This window comes from Triturus cristatus, chromosome 2_2, assembly GCF_964204655.1.
Source record: "Triturus cristatus chromosome 2_2, aTriCri1.1, whole genome shotgun sequence".
In the NCBI taxonomy this organism is placed as follows: Eukaryota; Metazoa; Chordata; class Amphibia; order Caudata; family Salamandridae; genus Triturus; species Triturus cristatus.
The window spans coordinates 934386379-934408637 of NC_140582.1; positions in this window are offsets into that span (position 1 = coordinate 934386379).

The following is a 22259-nucleotide window of genomic DNA, read 5'->3' on the forward strand; positions in this document are numbered from 1 at the left end:
ATTTTGAAGCTGCTAAGTGAGGAGCGAACATTACATTTTCTCGAAACGGCAGACTTATTATCGGTGAAGTTTCTACCAAACACACATAATCAACTGACAGAGATAACGATAACATCATGGAAGTCAGAAAAGATAGGAAATCAAATTCTTGACGCCAAAGAGCAATTCGAATCATGGGGCATAACAATAATAAAATCTATACCACAGCGCTACCCAGCTCCATTGGCACATTGGGACAATAAGAAAAGTACCCATTCTTCTGTATATTCAATTGTGCATAATGCTCGAGGACCTACGGGTACAGAAACAATAATTCCAACAGAAAGAAGACATAATTATAGGCATTGGTCACCGCTAACATCAAACAATGTAAATATGAAATGACCAGTTTCCGAACCAACACGTGCCCTGCAAGCTGCTAAATTAAATATATATTCCTGGAGTATTGCAGGTGCAACAACCAAGTTTACTGATAAGATTCTAATGGAAACTTGGGCTCTGTATGACATAATAGCACTGCAAGAAACCTGGTTGACAGTCTCAATTCAATTGCTGGGATATACATTACATCAGGTGGACAGCGTAAAAACAAACCGTTTCGGAAGACCAAAAGGCGGATTATCTGTTAACATATCAAACAACATTAAGGTAGAATCAGAACAGATGTCGACATCTTCAAAAAATATACAAATATTCAGACTCAATTTTGGCAGGGATCACTGGGTAACCTCCTTAATCCTCTTCAACATATACGCTCATCCAAATGCCCAAGGTAAATCATTAACGTTAATATACGAATTATCCGAAGTAAGATATAATACCCCGAATTGGGAAATAGTCATAACAGGTGTTTCAACACCCATCTTATTTACACACCGGACGAAGACGACCAGTTATTAGTAGAAAATGAAATTTGGTTGGTAAAACATCAAACGGCCCATCCTTAGAGGAAACCTAATAAAATAGGTAACGAATTGGTCACCACTCTCGAACATTTTGGTTTGAGAGTAATTAATGGGAGAACACCGGATGATAATCCTCCAAGTTTAACATATTATGGACCGACCTCTGGGTCCGTAATTGACTATACTATTCTTTCCCTGCCACTAATCCAGCAGTTAAGTACGTTTAAAATCAAGTGCACAATGGATAGCAATTATTCAATTCAGCAAATAGCAATAAACTTACATCCGGACAGATACAAGTCGGTTCTAACAATCGACGAGGGAAGTACAGTAACTACCCATAAATGAGTGAATTGGTCATCTAATCAACTTCCAGAACTCGCAGGCAAAGCGAAAACAATATTGGAGGATAGTATAGTGTTATCTTCTACCGTATTAAAAGCCTGGATCAAATTTGTGATTGAAATAACGAACCAGACTTCAAATTTAACATCGAGACGGACCAAAAGCGATATTCACCCATCATTACAGAAAATTAAACAGCTAAAAAAAGAACTGAGACGAGAAATAAGGAAGGTAAAAAAACGAGGTAACCAACCAGAGGCATGGGGCAAACTAAAACAACTTAAGAAGGAATTTAAGAAACATGTTTGGCAAGCAAAAAGAAAAACAACAGACGAGTTCTGGGCAAAGTTGGTCTACAATTGCAAACAATCAAATGCCAAAGCGTTTTGGATAACAATAAATGGTTTAAATAAGACTTACAGTATCATTGAATGTTATGGATCAAGATTGGGTAGTGTATCTGAAAGCTTTTAATTGACAAAGAACAGCTGCAAGTAAATAAAGCTAAGCAATCCATTGAAACTGGATTAATAACCAGGATCAAAACATCGCCATATCACAAGTTTTTACCCACTTTAGATAATACATCGTGTGCACTTAAAAGAGTAGAAAATGTGATCAAATCAGGAAGAACGGACACTGCCCCAGGACCATATGGCATCCCACAGGCCATATTTAAAATGGACCCAAATTATTGGGCCAATCCGATAATGCTACTTTTCAAAGAGGTGGAAAATACAGGAATGATTCCAGATAGTTGGAGGGGATCAATAATAAACTCTATCTTTAAGGGTGGAGACAAAACAAAACCATCTAACTATAGATTAATAGCCCTTATTGACTCAGGAGCAAAATATTATGCATCAATAATATTGGAAGATCTAATAGAGTGGTCAAATTCTAAGAACCTGTTAACAGCCCATAAAACAGGACTTTGGAAAGGGTATGGTACCTTGATTAATATGATAACAGTAGCGTTAATTGCGGAAAAAAGCAAACAATTAAAGAAAAAACTGCAACTCTGCTTTATAGATCTGAAAGCAGCTTTTGATCGGGTGGATCGAACACTTCTATGGGCTAAACTAAGACGGTGGGGTATACAAGAAAAAATGGTAAGAGCAATTGGATCACTATATACAGAAACATGGATTCAAATCAAGGTAGGGGACGGGACCAAACTATCAAGGAAAATACCAACTGCAAGGGGTCTCAAGCAAGGGTGTATGCTAGCTCCACATCTGTTTAACCTCTTCACGGCGGATTTAAGTACCCAGCTGGATCTGGTTAACTCGCATGCTCCAAGGTTGGGTCCACTAACTGTATCCCATCTATCATACGCTGATGATATTGTGCTACTGAGTCATACAGAAATTGGACTTCAAAGATTGATGAAAGGAAAAGCGGCGTATACAAAACTTAACAAATTAGAAATAAACATTGGCAAAACAAAATCCATGCTTATTTGGAATAATCCCCATGCCTCTTTAAAGATCAAGCTGGATAATGTAATCATAGAAGAAGTCTGCACCTATAAGTATCTGGGTTTTAATTTTGATAAAAATTTCAATTTTCATGCACACCAACAGTATATGGTTAGGAAAAATAATGCTTTAATACATGCATTCAGCTTGCTCGCAAAAAAACTAGACGGTTCCTCCTACCAACCACTTTTGCTTCCTTCTCTAACCTACGCAAGTATGGTGATGCATGGTAGGGATTCCAAAATGTTGGACAGACTTCAAATCAAAACATACAAACAGGTTTTTCGTTTACCCTGTAATGCTTCACCCGCCCAAATTTGTTTGGAGTTTGGACTTACACAGCAAAACATAGCAAGAAGGTATCAGTTCATTAAAACCATGCATAAAATACGAAATAATCAGTATAGCCCTCTAATTAGCGCTTTATGGGAAGCTGTGACCAACGATGAGAATTCAAGTTACAATAAATATCTGTTTTCAGCCTTGCAACTAACCAATGTGGGTGACTTGTGGGATTTGAATTTGTCGCATCCTACATTTTGTCAAGCCATGAATAAAGCAGTAAAAATACATTCGGTAGTTGATGATAAAAGTATATTTTCGTGGCGAGCCCATGCATGGATGACAATTCAAACGTATGTCACATTGCAACCGGCAACTCACCTACATCTAACTTATCAGGTGTATTTTAAGAAAAAACTATTGGCCATGCGCTTAGGTGATCTACCATCTCTGTCAGACAAACCAGTATGGCGATATAAAGGATCAAAACAGTGCAGACTATGTGATGCCCCTGACGAGGACTTTGTGCATTTGGTCTGTATATGTCCCAAATTGAACAATGTGCGTGGAGCACTTTTAAAGCGCTTATTTAATGAGCGAGGAATTCAAACGTGTAGAACAGCCATCATGAGAAGTCTGGACTCCACAGATCCTCAGTTAAATTGTAAACTTCTGAAGTTTCTACAATCTCATGACAATGCAGTAAAATAGATCAGTAAGTAGTATACAACAGCACAAGGATCTTGTCCACACGTAAGACTATAAGATATTGATATGATGATAAAATCAATAGCAGGATGTCGATATCTAGAACTGTGGAATTTTATTTTTATTTTTACAGATGCACATGCTACATTAACAAAATGGTGGTTACCTAGAATTATGAATTGAATGAATTTTATAACGTTCTATTTTAACAAATCCAAGATATTCTTCTATGTTGCACCAACATTTAACAATGTTTTTAAGAAAATGTATTATTTTAAAAAAAAACTGTTTTTTATATGTATTTAACTGTATTGTGATGGGTTTTATTAACTAATAACAATAAACATTACACAAAAACAAAAAACGAGTCAACTCCTGAGACCTTGGGGAGGCGATGCGACAGTCCTGTTGCACAGAGAGGAAGAGTGGCATTGAATCCGGTCTGTATGGAGAGTGATGTGTCGACTCTTTGTAACAGTTCCGTATGCCGGCGAAGCGTCGGGAAAACTTGCTGCACAGATGCGATGCGTAGAAATCCGGGATGCATCGGGGATCGATGTGGCGGCGTCGAAGGGCGCTGTGTTGGTTCTCTTCAGCCAAGCAGATGACACGCAATTAGTGGTGGCATTAAGCCACCCAAAGAAGGTGCCAGCTGATCTAGAATCCTGCTTAGGAACAGTGGCCACGTGGATGGACCAGTCATGTCTCAAGCTTAATGGAGACAAAACGGAGCTAATGGTCCTGGGCAATGGCCAGAGCGCCATGGCAGGCCAGAGTTGGCTAAACTGTTTCGGCCCGGTGCCAAAGCCCAAAGAAAAGATTAAGAGTTTGGGTGTTTGGCTGGATAGGTCGCTTAACTTTGACCACCAAGCTGTACAATTAGCAGCGGCATGTTACGGCATCATTAGGCAGATGCGAAAAATCCTTTGATTCCTTCCTGAATCAGCATGCACGATCATGGTCCAGGCACTGGTGTTATCCCAACTGGATTATGGAAATTCACTTTAGTTGGGGACTCCAAAGACCACAGTAAGGAAATTACAAGTGGTACAGAACTGCGCAGCAAAGGCTGCTGCGCAACATCCCTAAAGCACACTCGGCCAATCTGGCCTTAAAAGAGCGTCACTGGCTACCAATCAAGGAACGCCGAATGTTTAAGTCATTATGTATAGCACATAAAACACTCTGGGGTAGGGGCCTAAAAATCAACCTCGCACTTATAGCTTTCCATCGCCCCTCGAGAAGTCTGCGCTCGGCAAATATGTTCCTAGCGACGGTGACGAAAATCAAGAAAGCACGGGTTGGAGGCCGAATGTTTGCCTACAAAGCTGCAAAGCTTTGGAATATGCTGCCCATTGATCTACGGTCATTGACCCACCACCTAACATTTTGGGAACATCTAAAAATGTGGCTGTTCCAGACCTGAGCGTGAACTGTACTTTACTGCCTTCTGTCGTAAGCGCTGGGATGCCTAAGGGTAGCCATGCACTCCATCAAAAGTTAATTAATAAATTAATTAATGAATTCTGCCGTGATCTCTCGATGTGTCGATTCTTGCAGTGGCGACAGATGCTGCATCAGTTTTCGCAGCGGCACGGCGATGCATGGAAATTCTTCTTGCGCCGTGGAGATGCATCGGAAAAACAGCCGCAAGCAGAGCGATGCATCGATTTGTGCAGTTCTTCAAATTTCTTCTTTCTTCCAGCTCCCAAACAGCAACAACAACCTCCAGAGGCCCAAATTGTCACAGGTACCTCCTGGAAGGTCAGACCTCACAGCAGCAGAGTTCAGGGGGAGCTAGGGATGAAGTCTTTGTGTCCCTGAGATTTCAGAACAGGAGGCCAGCACACACAGGCCCAAGGAGATCTCCTTCAAGCAGGGGACACATCACACACCAAAGTCCTTCTCCTTTCCTTGGCAGAAACAGCAACTGCAGGCCAACTCCACACAGCACATAGCAAAGAGGCAGTTCTTCCGCTCAGTCTCTCCAGGTCTTCTCTTTGGCAAAAGGTCCTTTTGAATTCCGGGGATGATCTAAAAGTCTGGGGTCTGGGCCCTCTTTTTATACAGTAAATCTCTGTGTTCTCTCCTGGCCCAGGGTTCTGAGGCCAGTCCAACCCAGGTCTGGGGGGCACTTAAAAATTTCCATACAGTGCACAGCACTCCCCATTGTAAGTATAAGCCCTGGAACCAGACACACAACAGGGGGGCAGAGCCATTATTGTGGAAGGCAGGCTCAGCCCTTTTCAGGTGCAAGTGCTACTCCTTCCACCACTCCAAATGCAACCAGACCTATTCAGCCTAGCGCGGACTCATCCAGACTCTCTGGAGCCACTGCACCTCCCCAGCCCTTGTCATTCCAAAGCCAGACAGTCAATACACAAACCTGCAGAGGCACACAGGATGGATAAGCAAGAAAATACCTACTTTCTAAAAGTGGCATTTTCAAACACAGAATGTAAAAATCACCTTTCCTAAAAGATGCATCGTTAGATTCTGAGTTCAGGCATACTAAACTTTATTTTCCTACCTTGTTCCCAGGGGTAGTTATGTTTATAAGATGTTATAAGCAAACTTCCCATTCAATCGTATAGGAACAGATAGCCTTGCAATAGTGAAAAACGAAATTGTCAGTATTTCACTATCAGGACATGCCACACATATCAGGGCATGTCCTACCTTTCACATACACTGCACCCTGCCCACAGGGGTATCATGGGCCTACCTTAGGGGTGACTAACATGTAAGAAAAGGGAATGTTTGGGCCTGGCAAGTGGGTGCACTTGCCAGGTTGACATGGCAGTTTATAGGCACTGCGGTGGCAGGCCTGAGTTACCTTTTCAGAACTACTCATGTGGGTGGCACAATCAGTGCTGCAGGCCCACTAGTAGCATTTGATTTACAGGCCCTGGCACACTCAGTGCACTTTACTAAGGGCTTATCAGTAAATTAAATATGCCAATTATGTTGAACCAATCACATTAACAATTTACATATGATTTACTGTGGTAAAGTTCCCAGAGTCCTGATGCCAAAAACAACAGGTCAGGAAAAAATAGGAGGAAGAAGGAAAAAGTTTGGGTATAACCAAGCAAAAAGGGCAATTTCCAACACATTCTCTCACAGTACCCCGAGGATTCACAATAATAAATCGTTAGCTCAGTCCTGTTAGATTGGCAAAGAGAAGTCAGGTTTCACTAGAGGAACATGTGCTAAGCATTTCAGAGTACCAACATGGACAATAAGTAATTGACACAACTTGAAAGAAATCTGACACCAATTTATAAAAAGAAAGCGGATTTTTACATTAATTTAGACGCCAATACAAGGACAATTGGATAAGTATAACAGGAGTTATGGATTTTAGAACGAAAAACAAATCAGTGAAAATCAATACTGCAGAACTTTAGCATTGTTGTCAATGATAAAAAGCACTAGTGACGATTGGCCACTTGGAGGTTGAGTTACGTGGAACCCACTGGGAGTTAAGGTGATGTGGGTCCCAGGACCAGGCCACAGCAAATGGTTGGATTTTTCCTGGCTCGTAGGCCATGTGTGAAACGTTGCTCTGGCTGACCACAGTGCTCAAGTGGGAGCATTGAGGGAGATGGTTTTACCACTTACACTGTGCTGGTGAGGGAACTAATACAACAAGGCGACAACAGGGCCACTGAGGTGGTTGGTTGAAGGTGCTGCGGAGTTCCCTCGGGGTGCAGTGTCAAAATGAAATGAAAAAGAAACTTATATAGAGCTCTAAACCCACAGGAATCAAGGCGCTGTGTTCCGGAATTCCTAAACCCCCTCGAAAGAGGCAAACCTAAGCAGAGCAATGCCAAGTTTTTAGGTGTTTTCAAAATGAGGCAAAAGAGTAGATTTTTGTGATGTGTCTAGGCAAGGTATTCCATAATTTCGGCAGCTGCAACTGCAACTGAGAAGGAGCCTGAGCCCAATCTTGTCTTTCATAGTTTTGGCACAGTAACTTTCCTACTTGAAGCTGATCTTAAAAGACTAGTTGTCTCATACAGACAAAAGGAAGACCTAGTGGTGCGTGAGCCCTTGCTGTGAAAAGCTAGGTAGAATCTACGCAGCGCTTTGAAAATCACCTGCTTCCTGGCTGGAAGCCAGTGGAGATTTCAAAGGTCTTCTCTCACAGAATGACATTTTGGGGTGTTAAGGATGAGTTACACAGCCACATTTTGCACCAACTGAAGTTTGTTCAGAAAATAGCTGTTTATAATAAAATGGATAGCATTACAGTAGTCTAATCGCTAGGTGATTAACGCAATAGCTACTGTTTTGCGAAGCTCTACAGGAATGAAAGAGAAGATTTTCCTGAGGCATCAAATAATACAAAAGCAGATGCTGGCGGTATGACCTGCAGATTGAAGTTGAGGGAGGTATCAAACAGAACCTCTAAGTAAGTATTGATTCCACAGGAGTTGGGAGAGACCCACTAGAATCCCGCCAAAACGCCATAACTTCGGTCTTACCAGCATTAAGCTTAAGGAAATTATCCTTCATCCAGATACTTACACCAGTCATGCAAAGTTTGAATTTCTCAGCCGTCTCAGCAAGGTTATCAGTGAAGGACACAATAATTTATGTCATCAGCGTATGATCCTACCTGGAACCAAAAGATCTCACTAAGATTGCCAAAGGGGAGACGTGTAAGTTAAAAGGCGTGTGGCTGAAAGAGGAGCCCTTCAGCATCCCGCATAGAAGTCTGAAGGCCTTAGTTCTAAACTAACCACAACCTGCCATGTCCCAAAAAGGAAGGAGTGAACCTTTGCACCTAACCATATTAGTTGTAGCCTTTTGACAATTTGTGAGGGTGAGATAGTTTTGAAGGTTGCCGATAGTTCCAAAAGGACCAGGACAGCCGTTTTGCCCTGATCCACCTGCATTCTCATAGAGTCAGTGGCAGCAATGAGTGCTGACTCTGTGCTGTGGCCATTTCTAAAAACGCTTTGAGAAGGGTCCAGAAGGCCATGATGAGTAACAAATCTCTTTATTTAGATGTTTCTCGAGAATTTTTGCAGGGCTAGGGAGCAACAAGATCAGACAAGAGTTTTTCAGCTCGTCGAGATCTACTGTGGGTTTCTTTGGAAGTGGGATGATGATGGCTTCCTTCCAGCTCTCAAGAAACACACCCCCTAACACTTTTTCTAAAACCTCTGCTAGCTGCGATGTTTTGGGAGGGCATGGATCAGTGGGAGAGCCTGATTTAATACTCATCAGGCTCTCTTTGATCATGCTGAGCAAGGTGCATCTCCTCTTGTGTCTTCACAAGGTTAAATTCCAAGTATATATTCAGAAATGTATCAATGGAGAACATAGCCAGGTTATCACAAAAGGCTTGGAAAGCATTGGTTTGTTGCATCCTGGGAGGACTAGAAAGGCTCTTAGCCACTTTAAAAAGTTATTTGGTAGAATTCATGTCTAGCCTGATTTTCGATGTATAATATATGGATTTATCCTCAACAATTGCAACCTTATATGTTGCTAGCACGGCTCTATGCTTCTCTTTCTCACTGCTAGGTTTTTCCACCATTTCCTTTCCCATCTGTGGCAGAGCTGCCTCAGTTCTCTGAGTTTGATGGGGGCAATGGGGCTCACTCTTCCCTCTTGTTGCGGCAGTTTACCCTCATAGGTGCTACCGTATCCAAGGCTGACTTAAGCCAGTTGGTAACCTCTTCTGCCGGATGGTCAAAGTTGAACTCTACATCTACTGTAGAGATACTTAGAGATAATAGAAGATCTTCTGGGATAACCTTATCCCAATTCCTGTAGGCTCGAGGCACTACTAGTGGTCATTTAAAGTTGACCGTCGGGTGGGGAGAAGATAATGTAAAGAGTGTCATGTGATGGTCGAACCAACTAATGGGAAGAATAACCTTCACATGAAAGTCAGTAGAGTTTGTGAAAATGTTGTCTAAGGTATGATCTGAACTATGTGTAGCAGTCTCAACCAGTTGAATAAAGCCCAGATTGGACATAAGCTCTAGTAACATGGGGGCATCTTTATTGGAGGAATCCTCCAAAGGAAAGTTAAAATTGCCTAAAATGGTAAAGTTGGGGTGCGTGATGAACGGTTCCAAGACATGTCCCCACATCGCAAGGAACTTTACCAGAGGACCTGGTAAACGATTGATTAGGAGTACCACCAAAGTGGACTTTGCATGAGGTTTAAGTCGAGTGAGCGTCGAGTGAAGGTAGTGGTTGCCGGGCTGGCCACCAACAAGCCTTGTCAGCGGTAAAATCAGTGTGAAGTCTGGCGGTCTGGGGGGAAACGGTAGCTGCCTGAAATTTGCTGACAGTCAGGAGGACTACATCTCCTGCCATGCACTGGACCATCTACTTTTGGGCGATCCCTCGGTGTGCCCGATGGCCAGTGATTCTTTGGTTCCATGATGTTGTTTTTATCTGCGGACTGCAGTGGATTAATGCCACTAGTCCAAGGGAGTCAGGTGTTGCCTTTGGCTTTCAAACGGGTCTCTCTGTCTGGGGGAGCAGGTATTTGGTCCGGGACGAGACATAGTCATGCAGTATCAGGATGGTTGCCACATGTGCAAAGTACCACACTTCTGTGTTGTGCAGGACCTGTAGTCACGGACTCAAGTCTCTTCTTTGTACTCTTTGCAATTTGAATCAGAACTGAGGTTCTGGTGCCAGGGGTACACCTTAAATCCTACATTTAGGGGAATTAGGGGTGTGGGTGCAAGTTGCCTATGGGCTAGTAGCCCCAGCAGCTAATCCACCCCTGATGTGACCACATCTGGGATGTGGGTCACCTTTTATACCCAGAACCCTCTATTCTGCCATTTTTTTAAATGACAGAAACCTTCTTTGGCTGAACAGACCCGGTACTCTTCCCTATCTTGGGGTGCACACCTCCTGACTACATCATTTTACCATGTCCCTGCATGCAAATGTGCCTGGGGATGGCTATTTCCGCCATTGAGAGGCAGTCTGGTTCCATATCAGAGGCGGTGTAAGCTTTGAAGCTCACTGCCTTGATGTGCCACTTCACTAGCCATCCTGTCAGGGAGGGAAGTGTCAACTCCTTCTCATCCAGGCCTTTGGTCTGACTCCTGGGAGAGTTCCCACCTCCTGTCAGGGGGTCAGATTCCTGTTTTGGTGGTGGCAGCCGTGGACTGTCAGTCAGGATACAGAAAAGACTGGGGCAACCAGGTGGGCAACCTCAACGGTAGCCACCTGGGTGCATATCACATCATCTCTGGCATTGGAATCATGTCAGGAGTGATTAGGCATGTTGTTTTATACCAAACATGGCCTATTTCAGTGGTACCGTAATGGAGCTGGCAACCTCAGGGGGGTCTGGTTGACACTCCATGTTATCATATGTGCTGTTGAACACTTACAGTAGCCTTTAATGAAAAGAGGGTACTAGAGGGACATATAAGCTCGCACTTATATGTCCACACCTTTAATATAATGCACTCTGCCTCCTGAGTTCAGGTGGCGTTCCTTAGGGGTGACTGGCATATATTATAAATACTGCTTTTGACTTTGCCTCACATGGTAGGGCAACGTTGAGTTCGAGGAGTTTGCACTGCTCATGCAGTCTGCAATGGCAGGACTGCTGTCATCTATTAACCTGGGTGGCACAAACAGCGCTTCAGGCCTTGGTGACCCCTTTAACTCCCAGGCCCTGTGCACCACAGGTACCATTTACCAGGGACTTATAAGGGGGTTAAAGTCCTTGCTAATTGGGATTGCAAATTCACCTGTATCAGTTTTTGGGCAAGAGCACTAGTACTTGGGGCCTGGTTAGCAGGACACAGTGCATTGTCAGAGTCAAAAAAACAGCGTCTAGTAGTCCAAATGGGAGCAACAAGTGTAACAAACATCTATGTTCTAAATATCAAAGTAAAAATGTAGAATGCAAAAATATCGACTCCCTATACTTAAACAGCTAAGTACAAAAATATTGATTCAAAAATAGCGAAGTAAAAAATATAGTTGTAAAAGATATCAAATTAAAAATATATATAAAATAGAATAAAATATATTAAATCTATTAAATATTATTATTGTTTTTAACTAAATTTAATTTAATATACATTTTAACTAAATATAAAAAATAAACTTAATTTAAAAAATATAAACACACCAACATAATAATTTATATTTGACTATTATCTGTATTTAATTTGTAAACTTTAAAATTATATAAACATAAAATATGTATAAATCAATATTTTAAAATAAAAAAAATCATTCTATAATAATTTAAAACATATAAATATTTATAAAAATGTAAACTTACATTTCGCAATACAATAAATGCAACAGTAGGGAAAATGTTGAATAGCGAAGGGGTAAAAATTACTATTCCCACTCCAGTGAGTGCAACAGTAGGGTAAGTGATGGATTGCAGAGGGGTAAAAATTACTATTCCCACTTCAATGAGTTTGACAGTAGGGAAAGTGCTGGATAGCGGAGACGTAAAAATTATTATTCCCACTCCAGTGAGTGCAACAGTAGGTAAAATGCTGGATAGACTGAGGGGTAAAAAATACTATTCCCACTCCAGTAAGAGAAACAGTAGGGAAAGTGTTGGTTAGCGGAGAGGAAAAAATTACTATTTCCACTGCAATTAATGCAAAAGTAGGGAAAGTGCTGGACAGCAGAGGGGTAAAAAATTACTATTCCCTCTCCAGTGAGTGCAACAATAGGGAAAGTGTTGGATAGCACAAGGGTAAAAATTACTATTCCTACTCCAGTGAGTTTAACAGTAGGGAAAGTGCCGGATAGCAAAAAGTAAAAAATACTATTCCCACACCAGTGAGAGAAACAGTAGGGAAAGTGTTGGATAGCAGAGAGGAGACAAATACTATTCCCACTCCAATGAGTGCAACAGTAGGGAAAGTGCTGGATAGCGGAGGGGTAAAAATTACTATTCCCACTCCAGTACGTGCAACAGTAGGGAAAATGCTGGATAGCGGAGGGGTAAAAATTACTATTCCCACTCCAGTGAGTGCAACAGTAGGGAAAGTGCAGAGAAACAAAAATGAATAATAACATTTAAACAATATTAAACAAATATACATTTAAAAATATTAAACATATAAAAAGAACACATATTATAATATGAATTACATGTAACAAAAAGCTACAAATACTATATAAAATAAATTAATAAATACATGTAAAAACAATAATTATTTACAAGGAGCAAATATTAACAAACAAAAAATTATGTAAAACATAAATGTTTTATTTTATTTCCTACCCTATAAAAATACAAACAACATACATCACATATATATTAAATAAATACTAGAATACACAATAATAAAAAATCGATATTTTTAACAATTTTATTTTTGCAAACGATAATAAACACTTCGATATTTTAAACAACTATATTTTTGCAAACGGTATTAAACACTTCAATATTTTAAACATCGCTATTACTTACCTGAAATCGATATTCTTGACCACGATATTTTTTCTGACGATATTTCTGACCCACAATATTTTTACCTTGGTATTTGTGCAAGTCGATATTTTGACATCGATATTCTGTCTCAGCACCAAAGCAAGGTAGTGTGAGAGAGAGGAAAGATCAATAGACAGGAGGTGACCTAGAGTAAGACTAAAAGGAAAAGTAGAGTGGTGAGGTAGGAACAGGGAGAGAGTGAGAGAGAGAGAGAGAGAGAGAGAGAGAGAGAGAGAGAGAGAGAGAGAGAGAGAGGAGGTAGCCGGCCCAGACTGCCCGTTTTTGCCAAAAGAAAGGAGCAGGGCTAGTTTGAAGCTTTTTGCCAGGGCTGCTTTTGATTTTCAGTCCAACCTTGAGAGGTAGTCAGAGCGAGGGAAAGAGGTTGAGATAGAGAACAAAAAGAGTAAAACAGTATTCTTACTGTCCCAATCCCTTTATCTGGGGTGCCTTTGGCAACTGCTCATGCTTTGAAACGTGTTGTCTCCATGCCCAACATAAGGGGCCAATCATCCTGTTTGAGCAGTATGTAGTCAATACGATTGAATCAACAACCTGAATAAAAAAAAGTTTGCAAACGATGAACAAAAGTCAATTGGTAGAAATAGATGCAAGGCTTAAAGGGGTGGAAAACAGGGAGACGGGAGAAAAGGAGAAACCCCCCTTGGCTGTATCCTGCTCTTCAAAATAATGATAGTTGGTTGGAAACTGTTTAAATCTGGTATTAAAATCCTCTACTTCAAGTGTAGAGACACACAAATTACCATTAGCATTCGGGGACTTGGGAGACAGCAATCTATGGAGCTTTAAAAATATTGGGGACTCACAACTGAACTTACACTTTCTGTGATAGGTGTTTAATGAAGCCTTCCTATGCCCGGTTTGAAAACGCAAGAACAGCTCTTGGGTAACATACAGTTAGTATTAATAATTAATATATTACAATTTAAATTAACCCAGACCCAAATAGCTATTCCCCCAGACAGTTTACACCTGGGATTAGGAGGAGCTCCCGCACGGTACGATGTAAACCCCTCCATGTGAATAAACTCGAGTTTCTTGGAGTGAACGGATGTGATACTTTGCAACACATTTACACCAATCGCTATCAAGCATGTGTTGGTCTTACCCAGCAGCACTGCGAGGAAGTATACTTGAAGCTGCACTCTGGGAGCCGGAGGCTTGCAGGGCCCCTGGTGGTATGGTGTTCGTGAATGGAGCAGCGGAGCAATCGAGAAGAAACAACAGGAGCACAGCACAGTGAATCGACTTGCAAAGGTCTGAATGACAAACCTTTCATGCGGATTTTTGTCTGAAGCTGTTGCATAGATCTGGACTCCACACTCAAAGAGCCTGTACACCAAATCAACGTTCTTCAGATGAAAGCACCTGACATGACTGATCTAATATATAGATTTATTACTTAACAAGGTCCGGTCTTCATTTGATGAGCAAGTATACTTTGGTTCTTCCCGCCAAATACAGAAAGTGACCCCAGGAAGCTGAGAGTCAGCTAGTATCAAGTGCGCAATTCTTGCTCAACATTTTCGGTGAAAAAGGTGCGCACATCACACTTCAAGGCGTAGTCCACGCTGCCAGAGTCATTAGAAGCCCTTCCACTTGCAGCTGACCTGTGTCATTTCGCCGTAAGGGTCGCTCTTGTGGGCGGAGAGTTGGATCTTGAGTGGCCATGGATGACTTTTGAAACAGAACTATTAGAGCTCTTGTCATGTCTATGAGAATCACATTGACGCTCAGTCGCTGCGGCCAAGGGAGCATACATTTTGTTTCCTCTCATCAAAGGCATTTGCCTGGGGGGGTTACCATATGAAAGGTTCACACTAGATCTTCTTGGGCCTCGACTGTTGTTGTAAGCAAATATGAAATGTGAACCATTTCTATCTGCTGATGAGCGCAGTGTGGAGGCAATACAGCAGTGTGCCCAGTTGGCAAAAGGAAGGAAGTGGATAAACAGGTAGCCACAAGCCACAAGCCTATCCCGTGATGTGGGATGATTTTCTCCCTGTTCAGTTTCTTATAAAAGAGCCGATGAATTGTAGCAGGGTGTGTTAACAACAAGTGCAACCTCTTGTGGTACACATTTCCATTGACCTTATTACAAATGATGGACCGCCATTGATTCATCGAAGTGTTGATGCTGTCCTGCATTATTGAGAGCTGCAGCGGCTGGCATTAGCAATCTCGTTAAAATGTAACCTACCTTGCATAGATTTTTGTCTGACCTCAATGTAGATGCTTTAGTTCCGCGGCCCTTGCTTACTAATGTCTATTTTATTCCATCTGTGCTGGTCGTGGGATTTTGCCTCTCAGTAATTAAGGGGAAATGCCCTGGATTTAACCATACCCACAGAGTAATCGTGAATGATTTAGAACCAGAACTCTTGATGGTTTCTTTGTCAATGAGGGCCTGCAGACACACTTGAGATAGTACAGCTTGCAATAAAGAGTCAACTGCACCGAGTAAAGAGGAAAGATTCGTAACAATAGCCTTAAGGAGTGCCAATTCTTTTACGCTTATTCTTGCCTCAATAGAATTGAATTGCCCTTTTTTTTGCCAATAATAAAGAAAAAAAAGTTGAACTCACAATAATGCTGCCAAGTGATGTAGAAGAAATTGATGATAGGAAAGTGCCCCTTTTTGCATGCTTGCCCCCCATGTTTTGCCTAATGTTGAGAGTGCCCTGGGTTCCTGCCAACCAGGTACCCACGGCCTATGTTCTTTTCCTAAACTGTACTGTTGCAAAACCCAATTGGCAACTCTCTGGACACATGTAAATACCTTGTAAAATACACAATAGGTACCAAGGGCACTGTGATCGGGGAAGACCTCTAAGGGCTGCAGCACTTATTGTGCCACCATTCGAGGCCCTGCCCATTACACACACACACTGCTGTTGCAGGCTGCGTGTTTTGGTGCAGAAAAAAGTGAAGAGTCGACATGACACACAACCCTGTGTGCCATGCCTACAAGCCACTACCCTGGCATAGGTAAGCCACACCTCTAGCTGAGTTCCCTATGCCAGTGGTGAGGGTACAGGTGCATGAGCCCTACCCCTACAGTGTCTAAGTCAATTCTTAGACATTGTAAGTGCAGTAATGCCATAAAGAGTATATGGTCTGGGAGTTGTCATTACGAACTCCACAGCGCCATAATTGCTTTACTGATAACCAAGAAGTTTGGTATCAAACTTCTCAGTACATGAAACCCACACTTATGCAGTGTGGGATTTAATGAAAAATGCGCTTAGAGGGCATCTTAGAGATGCCCCCCGAAAAATGACCAAACTCTGGTGTCCTGCCTGAGTGGCTGCTCACTAGCTGCCACCACCAGACATGTTTCTAGCCCCAGGGATCAAGAGCCTGCCGCTCTCAGGGTCCTGAAATAAAGCACATCCTGGGATGAGGTGTCAAGCCTCCTCCCCCAGGAAGGGCAGGGTCCACGAAGGGAAAGCTTCAAAGGCCTGCTGCTTTTGTGAGCTACCCCAGCCATTTGCTGATCCCAGAAACTGGTCCCCACTGGTTCTGACCCCCACTTTGGGCAGGGGAATCGGCAGGAAAACCAAGCTAGGAAGGGAGGTGTGCCCACCTTTGCCAATCCCACCCCTCAGATGGGGGAACCTGCCTGCCTTTGTGACTAAAAAGGACTTTTTCCCCTGTAAGTCCCGGACTTGCTCAAAACCAACCGAATCTGACTCCGGCCGACTCCGTGAGTCTCCCTCACTCTGCTCCCCATGCCTCAACACGAGTGAATCAACACCCTAAGGGGGTTCTTCCAGCGATCCTAGCCTGGATCCTAGTGGCCCCTGAACCTCAACAAGCTCCCAAATTAAACCTGCCGCCAATACCTAGAAGGTACCCTCAACCGGAACCAAAAGTGATACCCTGACCGACTCCATAACCGAAGCAGTCCAGAAAGAGCAACTGCGGCCATCTGACCGGCTCCGTCACTGAATGTTTGGGGACACAGGATGACGGCTCCCAAAGACCCCATTCACCTTAACAGCAGCTGACCGACTCCGAGAGAACCACGATGAATCTGCAGCATCAGGCAAGACCGCATCCTACACACGGCCGCCCCTGTGCCGCTGGTGGTGTAGTTCTTGTGTTGGCCATTGGGCCCTACAGTGCTGACCGCAACCCCAGGAGCTTTTGTTCCCCATTCTGGTTTCCTGCTTGCCACGGTCCCCAAGCCCACGACCGTACTTAGCCCGTTGGCTAATATGTGGTCCCTGAACTCCTCACCCAGCCGCCTCTGTGCCGCTGGCAGTGTCACTCGAGTTCCCATTTGACCGAATCTTGCCCACGGACAAGTAAAACTCAGTTCAGCCTTCTCAGGACTAAATGTGGCTTGGGAGTAGTACTGTTAATCTGTATTAAGTTTGTGAAATGCATTTTCTCATTTTTCTTTCTCTCAGGAAATGCACCAGCCTTGTATCTAGAGAAGTAATTCTACTGTAACTAATTCACTGCATTCAAACTGTATTTAAACATCATATGTTTGCAAAGTAATCCTATACTGTACCAGGCCTGGCTTGGTTCTAGAAAATAAATATAACTAAATATTATTTTGATGCAAACTAATTGGTCAGAATTCAGTCCTTGACCATGTGAAATAATTTCTTGCCTAAGTTGTACAATAAATGCTTAGCACTACCCTCTGATAAGGTCTTACTGCTCGCCCACACTACCACAAATAGAGAGTTAAGGACTGTCTACTTCGTATACACAGAGCCAGCTTCTTACATGGGAGCACAGCTTAGGCTCTTCTGGCCACTGACAGGCACGGATAGCTCTGCCTTTTGCCCAAACACCACCAAGGCAGCATCCAGACCAGCCGGCACATGTCCCATGCAGCATGGATCCTTAATTCTCTTTTCAGAGGAACCTCAAGTAGGCCGGCCCTCCTGCTGCCATTGGCGTCTGGTAACTGGAGCCCTCATGCTCTCCAGCAGGATGCAGCTAAGCTCCCCCAATGCAGCAGACAAACATCTAACAACTAGAGATGTGTAATAAAGAATATCAGGGGTGTAGAGTAGTATCCATGGGTTTACCCCACGCCATGAGGGAGAGAGAAGCCGAGGTATCCAAACATTCTGGAACATCTTTGAACTGTCATTTTCTTTACCACCATGCTCATGGATACAAATGGGTCAGTTTTGATGGGGCGAGTCATGTCACTAGCAAAGCCTTATGGTGTGAAGCTCTCACTTCGGAGAGATCATTAGGCCTCCCTAATGTAAGCATGGCTGAGAGTGCTATCTTTGGTTCCACAAAATTAGTGTTTTCAATTTTGTTGAGTAGCAACCTTGAATAATTTGGTCACTAATATCCTTATCCATCAGCTCGCACCTACTTGCCAAACCTCTGTGGCATGCATAAATTGCAAATTGTGAACATCTACAGCTACCAGATGAGCAATATATTGTTTCCTCTTCCGGGAGACTGAAAATGCAGCTGAAATCATGTCAAAGCGGCATTAAGACTACTACTATGTCCTGTAGCATGAATCCTTAAAGGAGGAGTGTGCAGGATGTGTGTTGATAGGCTCTAAATGCACAATGTGATTCCAAATTCTGTGTTATTCAGCCATATAGTGTTAAATTTTCAAGTTATGCCCACGGGTGCAAACGCAATGCGCAATGATGTGTGTGCCCTCTATGATCCAGCGATGTCTGTGTTCAGGGACAAGCAGTGTGTAGCCAATGAAAGAGCTCACATGCTGCAGGTGTATGGTTCTTTGTGGCTTGCCAGTGGTGCGATGACACAGTGATGGTGTCTATATCCCCTTTATGTTGGGCAATGGAGCTTATGCAGTTTCGAGTGAAGTCAATCAATCAATCAATCAATCAATCAATCAGTATTTGTATATTGCAGCACTGTCACCCCTAGGGTATCTGGGCGCTGTGGGTGAGATGTCTCAATCGAAAAGCCAGGTCTTGAGTATCTTTCTGGAGTCTTCCAGGGTGCTGTTCAGATATGGAGGGGCAGGTCATTCCAACCTTGGTGGCGATGTAGGAGGAGCAGCCTCCACTGCGGGTGGGACGGATTCGGGAGGGTTGTGCTCATGGGCAAGTGAGGAGGATCGCAGGTGTCTTGTGGGTATGAAGAAGTTCAGTTGATGGTTGAAGTAGGACCGTTCTTGATCATATAGAGCTTTGTAGGCATGCATGTGGATCTTGATCTGGCATCTATTGTGGATGGGGAGCCAGTGGAGTTTTCTGTGGTGGAGGGTGATGTGCGTCCATTTGGGGAGGTCCAGGATGATGCTGGCTGCAGCATTCTGCATGGTCTGGAGCCTTCTGAGGAGCTAGGTGGAGATGCCGGCGTAAAGAGTGGTGCTGCATTTGAGGCGGTTGATGATGAGGGTTTGTGTGATGGTCTTTCTGGTGTGGACTTGGATTCATCTGAAGATTCTACAGAGCATGCAAATGGTGAGGAAGCAGGAGGAGGCTGCTGCGTTGACTTGTTGTTTCATGGTCAGTGCGCTGTCGAGGATGATGTCTAGGTTGCATGCCTGGTCAGTTGCTGTGGGTTTGGCCTGAGTTCTCCTGGTCACCAGCTGTGGTTCCAGACAGGTGTTTTTCCTGAAGATCAGTACTTCTGTATTGTTTGGGTTGAGTTTAAGGCAGTTGTCCCTCATCCAGCTGGCTATGTTGATCATGGCGTCCCAGAGTTAGTTTTTGGTGTTGAAGGGGTCTTCCATGAGCGAGAGAATAAGCTGAGTGTCTTCTGCATAGGAAATTATGCTGAGGCCGTGGGATCTGATGATGTCTGTGAGGGGGTCATGTAGGTGTTGAACAAGGTGGGGCTGAAAGATGATCCTTGGAGTATGTCTCGTATGATGCGCTTGGGTTAGGAGGTGAAGGAAGGCAGCCAGATGCTCTGTGCGGGTCCCGCAAGGAAGGAAGGAAGAGCCACTTGAAGGTGTTTTGCTGTATGCTGATATTGTGGAGTCTGTTGATGAGAGTTTGGTGGGAGATGGTGTCAAACACCGCAGAGAGGTTGTGCAGGATCAGGGCCACAGTCTCGCTGCGGTAGAGGAGGGTTGAGATGTTGTCTGAGGCAGCAGTAAGCACTGTCCCGGTGCTGTGGTTAGTGCGGAACCCGGACTGGGAGACGTACAGTAGGTGGTTTTGTTCCAGGTGTTCATTCAGCTGTTGGTTGATGGTCTTCTTGAGTACTTTGGCTGGGTAAGGGAGCAGAGAGATCAGGTGATCATGTTTGAGTTCACTGGGGTCGGCACAGGGTTTCTTTGGGAGGGTTCTGACCTCTGCATGTTTTCATCCTACCCTGAAGGCTGCTGTAGAGATGGAGGTGTTGATGATGCTGGTGAGTTCCGCAATGATGGGGTTGCCTCTGAGGTTGAAGATACGGTGGGGGCAAGGGTTGGTGCCCCGGAGTGGTTGGATGGAATGGTGGTCGTGGTTGTCTGGCTGGTGATCGGAGACCAGATAGTGATCATTTGGCTGGTGTGCACTGGTGGGTTGAGGTTGTTGCGGTTGACAGCAGTAGGTTGGGGGTCAAAGTTGTTGAAGATGTTTGCAATCTTGCTGTGGAAGTAGTCTGAGAGGGTGTTGCAGAGTTCTTAGAAGGGGTGCATACAGTTCTCTGTGGCAACCAGGTTGGTGAATTCATTTACTATTTTGAAGAGTTCTTTCGTGTGTTTGGCCACTGTATCGATGCAGGCTGTGATGGCTGCTCTCTTGGCTTCCTTAATGTGTAGATGGTAGTTGTTGAAGGTTGCCTTGTGAGTGGCTCAGTTTGAGGGGTTCCTTGTGGCTTGCCATCATTTCTCGAATCAGTAGCATTTGTGCCTGGTGATTCTGAGCCCCGGGGGTGTACAAGCTGGCTTGTTTTGAGGTTTTGTTGATTTTTGCTCATTTTATCGGGCAACTCTGTCAGCAAAATTGGTGATCCATACGGAGAAGTTCTAAATGGCCTGGTCGATGTCTGATGAGGCTTCGGGTTGGGTGGTGCTGAAGGCCTGTGTCCACTGAGTCTCTGTTATCTTGCCCCAGCTCTCGTTGGAGGAGCTGTGACACTTGGTGATGACGTTCTTGGCGTTAGAGATGGTGATGTGAAAATGATGGTGTGGTTGGTCCAGGTGAGTTCTGTGATGTGGCTGTGTTTGATTCTGGCGCTGGCGGTGAAGATGGCATTGAGCATGTGTCCAACTTTGTGCTTGGGTTCAGTGACCAGTTTGGTAAGGCTGATGTTGTTCAGGTTCTCCATGAGAGTGGTGGAGTTCGATGTGTACAACATAGTGGTAGGAGTCGATGGCTAGGGAAGCAATGAGGTTGGAGATGGTGTTGCAGAAAGTCAGTCAGAGTCCCAGGGGTCTGTAGACATCTTATCGTGGTCTTGGCGTTGGTCCGTAGTTGGAAGTTGAGGTGTTCCATGAAAGGTGCAGCGGCGTCGGTGGCAGTTCATCGGATGGTGTACTTGAAAATTATGGAGATGCCCCTGCCGTGTTTGTTGGTCAGGTCTCAGTGTATCATCTTGTCGCCGCCGTGTGTTGCAGTTGCAATGTCAAGGTTCGAGGTGGGGCTGAGCCACGCTTCAGTGATAAAGGCCACGTGAGGGGAGAGGGTGGTGATGCTGTCCCAGATTTCGGTGGTGTGTTTGCAGTGGTATCGGGTGTTGAGCAGGATGCACTGGAGCAGTTCCAGGTTGTTTTTGGTGTTCTGGGCAGGCGCATCTCTGGATCCATTGCTGGCTGGTGATCCTATGTTGTAGGAGAAGTCGCAATGGTGGCAGGTGAAGGGTTATTTGGTTGATCGTGGGGAGGAAGTGCAGCAGCTGTTGTTTTGGCATCTGGGATCCAGGTCCTGGAGCTCCTTGGTGATGTGTCAGTGGGTGGCAGGAGAACCAGGGGTCCAGGTGCAGGGCGCTGTCCAGGCGTGGACTGGCGCAGTCATGCTTACATTTGACATGCATTCTGCATGCTGGCAGCGCGGCCACACTGTGACCTTTATTAAGTAGGTCCTGTGGGGAGGGCAGGGCGCTGGGTGGCCGTTAGAGAGAAACAGCAGGAGGAGAGAAACAATGTGAAAA